Here is an 11,416-nt window from a genome sequence, read left to right as displayed (position 1 = left end):
GCTTGGGAGAGGGTCTGGGAGAGTGCAGGGGTGAAGCTTGTCCTGTCCTTACATTCTTCATTAGACATTGGCTGTGGCTGCTGGTGGTGACAGCACCCTAAGCTAGATTCACCTGTAGTCTGACCCAAACTTCTCTTACAAACCCAGGCTGCCATATTCGTTAAGGCAGCCCATCTATAATACATGGCCCATTAAACTGACCCTTTCTGCGGCTGCCCTGAACGCCGCGGAAGGCTTTGCTCTCCCCGGCTTTCGCAAGGAAAGGGGCGATGCGAGACAAACAGGCGGCGAAGACCATGCCAGCAGGTGAAGGCTGAGCTCGCAGTGACCGGCTGCGCTGCCGCTTTCCCGGCTGGCAGCAGCCCGCGGCTCCTTTGTCACCGCTCCCTCGGCGGCGGTGGCGGCGGCGGCGGCGGTGCGCCCAGCCCGCAGGCTGGCAGCGCTGGGATCGCCGGGAGGCAGCCGGGCGGGCGGCAGGAGGGCTTAGGACCCAGGGGGACGGCAGCCGCCGAGTGGAAGGACCCAAGCTTTGGTGCACACGCCTCCTACCAAAAAAAAATCGTAGCCCCGTGGAGCTGGCGCTCGCTCATTCACAGTTTTCTAGAGAGATCTGAGCCTGAACCTGGGAGCCGGGAGATCTTTCTCACCCACCCAGCGCAACAGCAAGGACACCTACGGGGGGGGGGGAATCGTCCCACGCAGCCCCCCGCCGCCCCACGGCAGGCTGCCGGCGCTGCGCAGGTAATTGGGTTTGTCTTTTCTCGGTTTGCGGCAGGGCGGCTCTCCGCGCTCCGTCCCTCCCCCGCCCCGCCGGGCCCGGGCTGCGGCTTTTCAGCACCGCCGGGCGGACAGCTCCGGCCGCAGCCCCGCCGCGCTGCGGGCAGGGGCCGCCTCCCGCCCGGCCTCCGGCCTCCTGCCTGCCCGCTCCCTGCCCGGCCTCCTGCCTGCCCGCTCCCTGCCCGCTCCCCGCCCGGCCTCCTGCCTCCTGTCTGCCTGCTCCCTGCCCAGCCTCCTGCCTGCCCGCTCCCCGCCCGGCCTCCGGCCTCCTGCCTGCCCGCTCCCTGCCCGCTCCCTGCCCGGCCTCCTGCCTCCTGTCTGCCTGCTCCCTGCCCGCTCCCTGCCTGCTCCCCGCCCAGCCTCCTGCCTCCAGCCTCCTCACTCCCTGCCTGCTCCCCGCCCGGCCTCCTGCCCTCTGCCTGCTGCCTGCCTGCCTCCCTGCCTCCTGCCTGACCTGCCTCCTGCCCACTCCCTGCCCGGCCTCCTGCCCCCCGGCCTCCTGCCTGCCCTGCTCCCTTCCTTCTGCCTGCCCGAGATCCCTGACTCCTGCCCAAATGGGTCCCTGCCTGCTGCCTCCTGCTCGCTCTGCTCCCTGCCTGCCCTGTCTCCTGTTCCCTTTCCTGCCTGTCCTACCTCTGTTTCCCTGCCTCCTGCCTGCACTGCTTGCCCTGTCTGCCTCCTACCCCTGCTCACTGCCTGCCCTGTCTCCATGTCCCCTGCTTGCCTCCCCTGCCTGCCCTGACTCCCTGCCTCCTCTGCCTCTTACCTGGCCTGCTCCCTTCCTGCCTCCTTATCCTGCTCCCTGCCTTCCCTGGCTGCCTCCCCTGCCTGTACTACCTCCCTGCTCTCTGCCTCCTTCCCCTGCTCCTTATCTGCCCTGCCTCTCTTCCTTGCCCTGATCTCTGCCTGTCCTACTTCCCCTGCCTGCCCTGCTTCTCCTCCCTGCCCTGCCTGCCCTACTTCCCTTACCTCCCCTTCCTCCTCTGCTTCCCCTGCGTCTCCTCGCTGCCCCTATTCCCACTACCTGCCTCCTATCTACCCTGCCTCTTCTGCCTCCAGTCCTCCTTGCTCTGCTTCTCTGCTTCCTGCCTTCCTGTTTTCTCCTTCTCTGTTTACTTTCCTCCCTGCCCTGCTTCCTTGCCTCCTTTTCTCCCTGCCCCTGTTCCCCCACCCCTCCCCCACCCCACAGAGCCCCATTCCTCACTTTCTTCCCCCTTCTTCCCCTCCTGTCTTCCTTTCCCATCACCAGCCTCAGCCTTTCATGAAAGAAGGGATGGGGGCTGGAAAACTCAGCTCAGCAGCTCAGGCACTGGGCAAGCAGGGGAAAGAGCACAGGTTGGAAGGGAAAGTCCAGATCAAAATTTGAGACCAGGGGAGAGGTGAGAGGGATGAAAGGGAAACGGTTAAACCTGGGAGTTAGAAGTGAGAGGGATGAAGGGGAAAGGGTTAAACCTGGGAGTTAGAGGACCAAGTAAGGAATCCTACCAAGTGCCAACAGATAGGAGCTTGCCAAAGAGCAGCAGATACCTGTTTGCTTCTCAGCAAATTGATGCCTGTTTTGACCAGTTATATTCAGCCCAAAGGGGGATGAAGGATTAAGGGGAGGAGGGAATGTGCTGGGTTAGTCAAAGGTTTGGCTTTCCCATTGACAAACAGTGATGGATAATGCGTGAGGAGAAGAAGTGAGGTGAATCATGCCTAACCTGTGGATCCCTTTTGCTGCAGGAAATCAAGAATTAAGTTGTGGGCTCTGGAAGCAGTAAGGGTGTTCAGAGAGGGCTTCATACAGAAAATAAACACAAAACAAATATTGGCTGGAGAAACCGCATGTGTGCTACTGGCCTGACATTAATTCTGTTTGCAATGATTTAATCCTGGGAGGGTGGGCAAGGTCATAGGAGAAAGAAAGGTTTCCCTTTTCAAAATGCTGATTCCTCAATCTAAACAACTCCAGGAATAATGAAGTTACGGAGCAGATGGCTTCTCACTGCCCATCGCTAAACAATGACTGGATCGTATTTGGAAAGAAAAATTAAATTACGGAAAGGCTACTTTCATGTGCTTTCTGCTTAATCAGATGATAACATGTATTTTCTCCAGTATTAAAAGTTAATGCAATGCCAACATCTAAATGACATATTATGCAACAGTATTATGCCAGGCACTGCATAGCAAAGGTAAGGGTTTGCTTTTTTCATATAACGATAAGCCAGATAACCTTACAGAGCTTTCCCTGTTTTGCAGTCTGTATCCCAGCTTGAAGTTTACAGGGGCAGCTTGTGTTGTCAATGTAATCAGGTCTGATATGTATCTGTTACAAAATGTTGCCAATTATTTTAAGAATTCTGTTGACTCATCCAGCTCTGAAAACTATTGAATATTTTCTAAAAATTAGACTCTTATAAAGCATATGCAAAACAATGAGAGATATTACAGCCTTTTCCAAAAACCTTCTTACTTTATTATATCATCATTTATAACTTAAAATCTGGTGCAGAGACCAGATACTCTTATAGTGAATTGCACTGAGTGCTGCTGAGTAGTAGTGTAATTGAGTTCAGCAATGGAGGAACTGCAGAATCCACCCCATAGCACTGGGTCATAATTACTTAAACTCTATGTGCTTTGAACACAGAGGTTGTTTTATTGAAACATACAACAGCAGCCTCCTCATCTTCCGAAAGAGGACCATGTCAGTTAAAATATGAATTATCAACCTCATAAAACGATGGACAATATTTACTTCAAACTAGAACTGCAAACTAATGCACTTGTTAATTTAAGTGTGCAGTTACTGAAGCAATTGTGCTATTATTGGGCAAGCAAGTATTATTTTCTCCAGCAGCCCATTGCTGGGGTATCTGGCACATACACAAACAAGATATGACAATTAGGTCCTACTAGTAAAAAAAAAAATATTAAGCCACATCAGTCTTTTATGGAGTGGGAAGTTCAATGAACAGAAGTTCATCTATTTGCTGGCAGATGAGTTGTAAGTCCTTTCCCTCTTCATATAACACTGCTCTGAGGACTTAGTTTGAGAATTTCCACACAGTTGGGGTTTTTTTTGTGTTTTTTTTCCCCCTTCAATAGGATTTATAGAAATAAAATCCTTAAGTCTCATATGTTCCTCACTGAGAAAACAAACTCACGAGCTATTATAAAATTATATGAAACTCTATTTCTATAATTTTGGGAGAAGTATCTGTGTGCAAATCTGTGTGTTTGTGTTCCAACTTCAATAAGGATAAGAGAAAAAAAACAGAATTGCATGAATTCCTAGGTGCAGAAATCCCTCCCTCCTTTCATTCCTTCCTTCCTTGCCTCCCTCCTTCCCTCCCACCTTTCTTTCCTCCTTCCTTCCTTTATGCCCCTGACTTTCCCTTTTTCCCTTCCTCCCTGCACTGCCACCGCACAGGATGCCACAGATGCCTTTCTCTGGCATCGTGTATAAAACAGAATGAAGTCAGCCACCTGCAGGGCAATAATACATCACCATTGTATTTCATATTTTTTAAAGGTACTTTACATTTTTAAGTAAAATTTAATAAACTTCATGTTATTTCTAAAGATATAGGATGAAATAGCTCAATGGTACGTTTTGTTCCTTCTTCTGTATATCTTTGAGCAGATGTTGTAACGCAACTTCTGTAGTGCATTTGGGGATTTTTCAGACACCAATATTATGATCCTGTGCTATCAGATTACTACATATAGCTGAATTATGAGTCTCGAGGGTCACAATCCATGTTTTGCATATTGCTGATGATTTCTGCTGCAAAAAGTTTCTATATTATTAGAGAAAGTGACCTCTGTCCAATAGTGGCCAGGATGCTTTTTGCATGGCGATGCTTGGAGTAATTCGTGACTAACATGGAAGTTCCTCATAGTCCGCTGCTCCTTTGACATGTCACAGGTCAGGCCTTATGTTTCCACAGGGTTTTGCAGTTTATCTGTGGTTGAATAGCAATACCTTCAAAATCATGATTTGGAGCAAAACTGAAATAATCTTATTAAGTTCACAGGTGCTTTGTTTAGCTACTTTATTTACAGTTCCCCCCTTGGCATGTGGTCCTATTCCTTAATATTCAGGTAGGCAGTAAGTTTTGCACATTTCAGTTCAAAAGATAATGAGGCAATTTTTTTGTTTTACGTCTGTTAGACAACCTTGTCAGTCTCTCCTCATGCCTGTCAGCTTGCAGCAACAGCAGGACAGCTGCAGGTCAGTGTTGCAGATGTACCTGCCCTACGTACTGTGCAGAGAGCTGCAAAGGTCTGTTGAGTTGCTGCTGTGTTTTGTGCTGTGTCATGACTAAATTGCCACCACTGGACAGCTAGATGTGGCCCGAGGGTAACCTGTAACTGACTTAAGCTCACAAGAAGATTGTGTTATGAGGGGAATAGGAATGTGTGGTGTATTGTTTTTACTGAACTGACAGAAAGGTTAGTTTTTCTACCTGAGTGAGGAGATTGCATCCTGGGAAAGTGTGAGAACCTATCAAATTCCACATACAGCTGTTACAGTCACAAGCATTCACTATTTTCATATCAAAGAGAAGGAACAATTCCCTAGTGAAAGTTTATAGGAGCACCAGAACTTGAAGGAGAAAAGCTTGTATTTAACTCATTTAGGTTCACTGGGAGATTCTAGTCCATTAGGGAAAGGCTACAGGGAAGCAGATGCTCATAATAGTCAGGACTGGTGAGGCCACATCTGCAGTACTGTACCCAGTTCTGTGCTCCTTAGTAGAAGAGAGACATGGACATAGGAAAGAAAGTCTAACAGAGGATCACAAATATGATTAAGGGACTGGAACATCTCTTCTATGAGGAAAGGCTGAGAAAGCCGGCACTGTTCAGCCTGGAGAGGTGCAGGCTCAAGAGGATTTCACTTGATGTGTAAAATACCTGAAGGGATGGTGCAAAAAGGATGGGGACAGGCTCTTTTCTGTGGCACCCAGTGACAAGTCTAGAGGCAATGAGCACAAACTGAAACCCAGGAGGTTCCCTCTGAAGATCAGGAAACACTTTTTTACTGTAAGAGTAACTGAACACTGGCACAGATTTCCCAGAGAAACTGTGGAGTGTCCCTCCTTGGAGATACTCAAAAGCTGTCTGGACACAGCTGTGGGGACCCAGCTCTAGGAGGCCTTGCCTGAGTGGGGATTTGGACCAGATGCCCTCCAGAAGTCCTTTCCAATCTCATCCATTCTGTGACTCTATAATAACCTGAGCAGCAGTCAGGCTATTTGACTTGGGATATGAGATAAACCTGTTGGGAACCCCTACAATGGGGTTGCTCTTTGCAAAAACAAATAAATGCTACATTTTTGGGGCCCTGACTGTGCCACTGAAGTCTAGGAGGATTACAGTGGGGACACTGGAAACATTGCAGCCTACCTCTCCATTTCCTTGTGTGCAATGTGGCTTCACATTTGTCTTATGATGCAGAGCATTATGCGTAGAGGGGAAAGATTGCCCAGATGTTAATGTGTAAGCATGTGGCTCAGGAGACATATGGTTGTTCCTGGATCTGTGAAATGTATCCTCCATGATCTCAGGCAAATCACTTGGGGCTGTAATTCTCCCTACTGCCTGTGTAGGATGCCAGGATCCCACAGCCAAGGACGAGAGTCAGTTTTTCTCATCACTCTTTTGAAATCAGTTCATGGAGCTGGGGTATGTCCGTTTCTATGCCCGAGTCCTCCATTTCCAGCACAGATTCCTACTAAGGTACCACAAGGCCACCAAGTGCCATAGGAGCTATTCCTATAAGCACAGCTATGGATTCATCCTTCCCTGCCCTTACAGAGCAATCCCTGCTAAGCAGAACATAGCCTCAAGATGTTTTCCACAGTTAACATCAAAATATTTTTTAAGAAGAAATTTAATGAGATGACACCCACACTCTGAGATGAAATCATTCTAGAATACCATTTTCCCTCCCTCCCTGCCCACTCCCTTCTTTTCTGGCATGGTTTTAGAAGCTAATGTATGTATCAATGCTAAGAATTAGGAATTATATAATGAGATAAATCGTAACAGTGATGCCTATTAATATCAGGTAAGGATCAAACCCTAGTGCCTTCCCCATTTGAAAGCTGTGGTAATGAAATTTTACACGACACACAGCTTTGGACTGAATGGAAAAAATGCGCTAGACAGAGGCAACCAAAATCTTTCTGGAACCAAAGTGGATGGGGAAGGGCCAAATGGACATGAGAACAGTGCTTCAAGATGCAAACGGTGTTGCAGGGACAACTAAGCAGGCAGGAACAAAATGATCCAGACAAGCATCATCACTGAGAGCAGGTTTTGGCCAATTTTCCTGGGGACATAGAGCAAATAGGGGTTGAATGCTGATCCAGAAGCCGTCATTGAAGAGAGGGCAGTAAAGCACATTAAGATTTTTGGATGGAAAGTGCTATATATAATTCCTTAAGACCTTATTTTCATTTTAGTTAATTAGTAAGTATTACTATATATTTTATTTTCAGGGTCAGGCAAAAATATAAGCTGTTTGTCGGAAGACTATCCCAGTTTCAGTATTTTACCCATTCTAAAGCCACTCTCTGTCCCTTGTCATTCCCTTGTTGGGACTGAAAATGAATAAGCCAAAATGGTGTGCAATGCCACAATTTTGGAGGAAATTTCCATTTTTTTCTGTACTAATATGCTTTGTTTCAAACCTCTGTTAATTATTTTTCCATGTTTAAAGCTGGTTTTTGTTCCTTTTGAGGGACGATTTATTGTAAATGGCTGTGAAAAGACATTGGGAGAGCAAATAGGGAACAAAGAATCACAACCCAGAAAAACAGCTGTTGAGACTACAACAAAGAGTCTAGTGTGCCAACATGGAGCAACAATATTCAAGGTAAGGGAAAAAAAGGCAGGCATCTTCATTTGGAAAAAAAAATACCAAAAAAACAAACAAAACCAAACCAGAACAAAGATGTTTATGGCTGAAAAATTGGTAGATAGATCAGAGCTGTACACAACACTGTAAGAGAAGGAGAAATTGCCATGTGTGGGAGGGGGTGAAAATGGAGAAGGTGCTTCTGTTATACCCTTGGGAATCAGAATAAATCAGTACCATTTGAGAAAGCACAATGGCAATTAAACTGGGTAGCTATGGAGCATTAAATTTATTGTCAAGGTAAGCAGTGGGAGAGCCAAATCATCCACTGATGTAAATCAGACGCCTTGAAGTCAATGGTGCTAGAGTGGATTACCAACCCCATGATTTGTGCTATGATTCAGATACTGACAACATTGTTCATACAAATTTGGATTATTTTGCAGTATATAACATTACACCAATGAAGTATTTTAGTACATTCTGTTCCAGATGATAATCAGGATAACCTATAGGGCCTCTCCTGTAAGCTGTAACCCATGGCTATATCTCAGCTCACTATCAGGAAACTCTGAAATGCATTAAAAAAAATGTATCTTTCGTTAGACTAAGTATTTGTATGTTGCTTTTTGGCAACAACATCTGGCAGGAGAGGACCTTATCTCCCTCACCTTGGGATCATCCTGGGCATGAAGGGTGCTAATACATTTAAATCAGGTAAAACCAGTAGGAAACTTCAGTGAAAACAAGCAACAAAATTTTTTACATTAAATGCCTGGGAGTCCTGTAAGAAAATCTGAAGGGCCAGACTTTATCTCCTTGGTTTAATCCCACTTTCTTCTGAAGAAGACTGCAGTTGACCTTTCAAGAATATGCCTTATGCCCACAGATACCTTTTGTTGGAGGCAAGAGTCAGAAAAGGAGCAGAGGAAGGGACAGTTTTACTCCAATAAACTCTTAAAAAAAAGATGATCCCAAGGTGGGGGGGGTGTCAGTTAACTGCCACAAGTCCTTGGACCTGTTGGAACAGGTCCAGAGAAGGGACACAAAAACGGTCAGAGGGCTGAAACACCTCAGGGCTAGAACACCTATGAAGACAGACTGAGAGAGCTGGGATTGTTCAGCCTGGAGAAGGGAAGGCTCTAGGGAGACCTTAAGGCAACATTTTAGTACTTAAAGAGAGCATATAAGAAAGTTGGACAGAAACATTCTACAGGTATCTTGGTTATCTTGGTAATAGGACAAGGTCTTAAACTAAAAGAGGATAGGTTTAGATTGGAGATGATGAAGAAATTCTTTACTGTGAGGTTGGTGAGGTGTCACAGCACTCTCCAAACTAGCCAGCTACAACAAGGTCTTTTACCACCACATACCAACATACTCTTCGTGCCAGTCCCTCTGCTGCCTTCTCCTCATCTCTCCTCACCCAGGGCACACTCTCTCTTCTCTCTGCTTCTTTCTCCTCTCTCTTCCTCAGCTGCTCTCTCTTCCTCGGCTGCCCAACCTCTTAACAGAACCAGCCACAGCTGCACCTTATCTACATCAGCCAACCCACCGCCCCTGAGGCCAGCCCAGAGCTGTATGTTATCAATGTTAATTAACCCAGCTTCATTCCTCTACAGTGAGACACAGGAACAGGTTGCTCAGAGAAGCTGTGGATGTCCCATCCCTGGAAGTGTTCAAGGCTAGGCTGGATGGGGCTTTGAGCAACCAGACACAGTGGAAGATGTCCCTGCCCATGCAGAGGGATTAGACCATATGATCTTCAAAGGTCCCTTCCAACCCAAACCATCCTGTGACTCCATTGTTTTGTGATTCTAAGTCACAGGAACTCCAAAGGTGTTCCAGTTCATACTGGGACCTAAGACAGAGCTGATGCAGACCCGAGATAAGCTCCTTGCTCCCACCCCTCTGCTGAGCACCCCTGAGCACAAACAGCCTCCTTACTGTACTACCTGTTAGAACTAGGGAGGGAACCAATCCTTACACTACACTCCCCCACTAACAGTGTCATGCTTAAATACACCTAGCTCCCTAACTAGCTCATGGAGACAATTGTAACTAAAAACATGATGTATGCAAGAAAATGCTAATGCCACCATTGATTTCAGATCTTAAGCACAAAATATTGGCCTGTTTTCCTCATGGCCTACATAAATTTTACATCAGTGGAATCCAGTTGATACCATCACGGCTACCGTAATTTGGTCTAATAAAGGCAAGAGCAACGCATATAACTGTTACTTTATTTTTATATGTGCAATCCACCTTTAATATATCTCTCATTTATTTACAAATTGAGTAACCTGCACCCACAGATTATCCCTCAAAACTTCAGGGCTTGTTTTTCTGGAGTCTTTTGCACTCTGTAGTGTCTTGTCAAAGGCAGCCGGCCTTCTTTCCTCCCAGCTCTGCCTTTTCCACTGTTTTATCAGGCTGATCCATCACCGGATACTCTGCCCTGCTCTTCTCAAGCTTCTCAAGATCTTCTCCAGATCCACAGTGAATACCAGAGGAGGCTGCTCAACAAACTTTCCTTCGTACCCACAGACAAGTCTAATGCACATTGCTGTTAAATGAAAAGCTTTTCTCCTGCCACAAATGTCCTTTAAGCGAACATGCAGAAACTCTCTGTATTCAGTTTTCAGGATCTCATCCAAGGTTTGCAGCTGTGGCATCTAAAATGTAGTTTTTGTCAGTGAAACGCAAGCTCACAAATCGGGGGACTTGGGCATCCCTTTTGCTAACTGACTTGCAGGTACTGCAGTGTAACTGAGCAGCCCCTGGATGAAGAAATGCTCTGGCTGCTGCTCTCCCCTTTGATTGAACTGAGAATTCATAACCTTCCAAATAGCTTTCTTCAAATAAAATAGCGTATGTCTTTCACTGAGGGATTCCTTTTTAATTTTTAAAACCAATTTTTATTTTTCAGAAATTAGAGAGAGAGAGAGAGAACAGTTAAGGGTGGTGGGGGTGGGATGGTGGGGTTGTGTTGGTTGCTTGTCTGTTTTTGTGATGGCTGAAAAATTGGATGGATCTTGATCTTTCTTCACACACATATCATATTGGAACAGACCTTGATCTTATTTCACACAAATGTAACCACACAGACTTCAATGACAGCCTCTTGCTAATTGTGTCACTGAAATGTAAGAGGTTCACTGTACCGTTTTGCTCATACAAAACAGCTTAAACAGCTTTTCTTCTAACACTTGTAAAAACAAATTCTGGGTAAAGTACAGGAATGAAAATGAAATTCAGAACTAGGTATTCAGGAAAGCTGCAAGACATGGAAAAAAGGGGTTTGGAATAAAATACATGTCTTTTCAAGTAAAACACCAACCTTGTCGGATTAGATTCATCAAACACTTTATTCATGGAAAGTTTCCCATGAAGACGTATTAAGTCTCAATGGGAAATATTTTCAGTGAGGTTTTACCAAGGAGAAAATACCCCTATGTGTTGGTGGAGGTTTTGTGTTTGTTTTTTTTTTTAAAAATCAGTTTTGCAATCAGCTAGGGGGCTAATTTAAGGATAGCTATGAGCTGATAGTATGTGTGATAAAACCAAAGCAAACTGTTGTTATACTTAATATAAGTCTCAATCTGCATATTTAGGAAGCTGAAAGGTAGCCCTGTTAGGGATAGAGGAAAAAAATTGCTATTATTTTTGCTTTTGTCATCCTGGGCTTGAAGCTATTGAATGTTGGAAGTCCCACACCTCTGTAAGACACCTTTGCAAAGGGTAATAAAAAAAAAAAGTCTGTTAGTAATTTGATAATTT

At 45.8% G+C, this 11,416-nt stretch overlaps 1 protein-coding gene across 2 annotated transcripts in view; it reads left to right on the top strand.

The window, feature by feature from the left end:
* The first annotated feature begins 288 nt into the window (after nucleotides 1-288).
* The window catches only part of CLVS1 (clavesin 1), a 105,165-nt gene continuing 94,037 nt past the window's right edge, over nucleotides 289-11,416 (top strand). Inside the window, exons 1-2 of one of the 2 annotated variants that reach the window (XM_056333749.1) lie at nucleotides 289-741; nucleotides 7,517-7,651. The gene's annotated coding sequence lies outside the window, so the exon portion shown is untranslated. The remainder of the gene's footprint in view (nucleotides 742-7,516; nucleotides 7,652-11,416) is intronic. The other variant, XM_056333748.1, reaches the window with a different exon arrangement.

This window comes from Falco biarmicus, chromosome 3 (assembly GCF_023638135.1).
Source record: "Falco biarmicus isolate bFalBia1 chromosome 3, bFalBia1.pri, whole genome shotgun sequence".
Classification (NCBI taxonomy): domain Eukaryota; kingdom Metazoa; phylum Chordata; class Aves; order Falconiformes; family Falconidae; genus Falco; species Falco biarmicus.
Note: the sequence above shows the minus strand (reverse complement) of the source record. Positions and strands in the feature narration are given on the sequence as shown.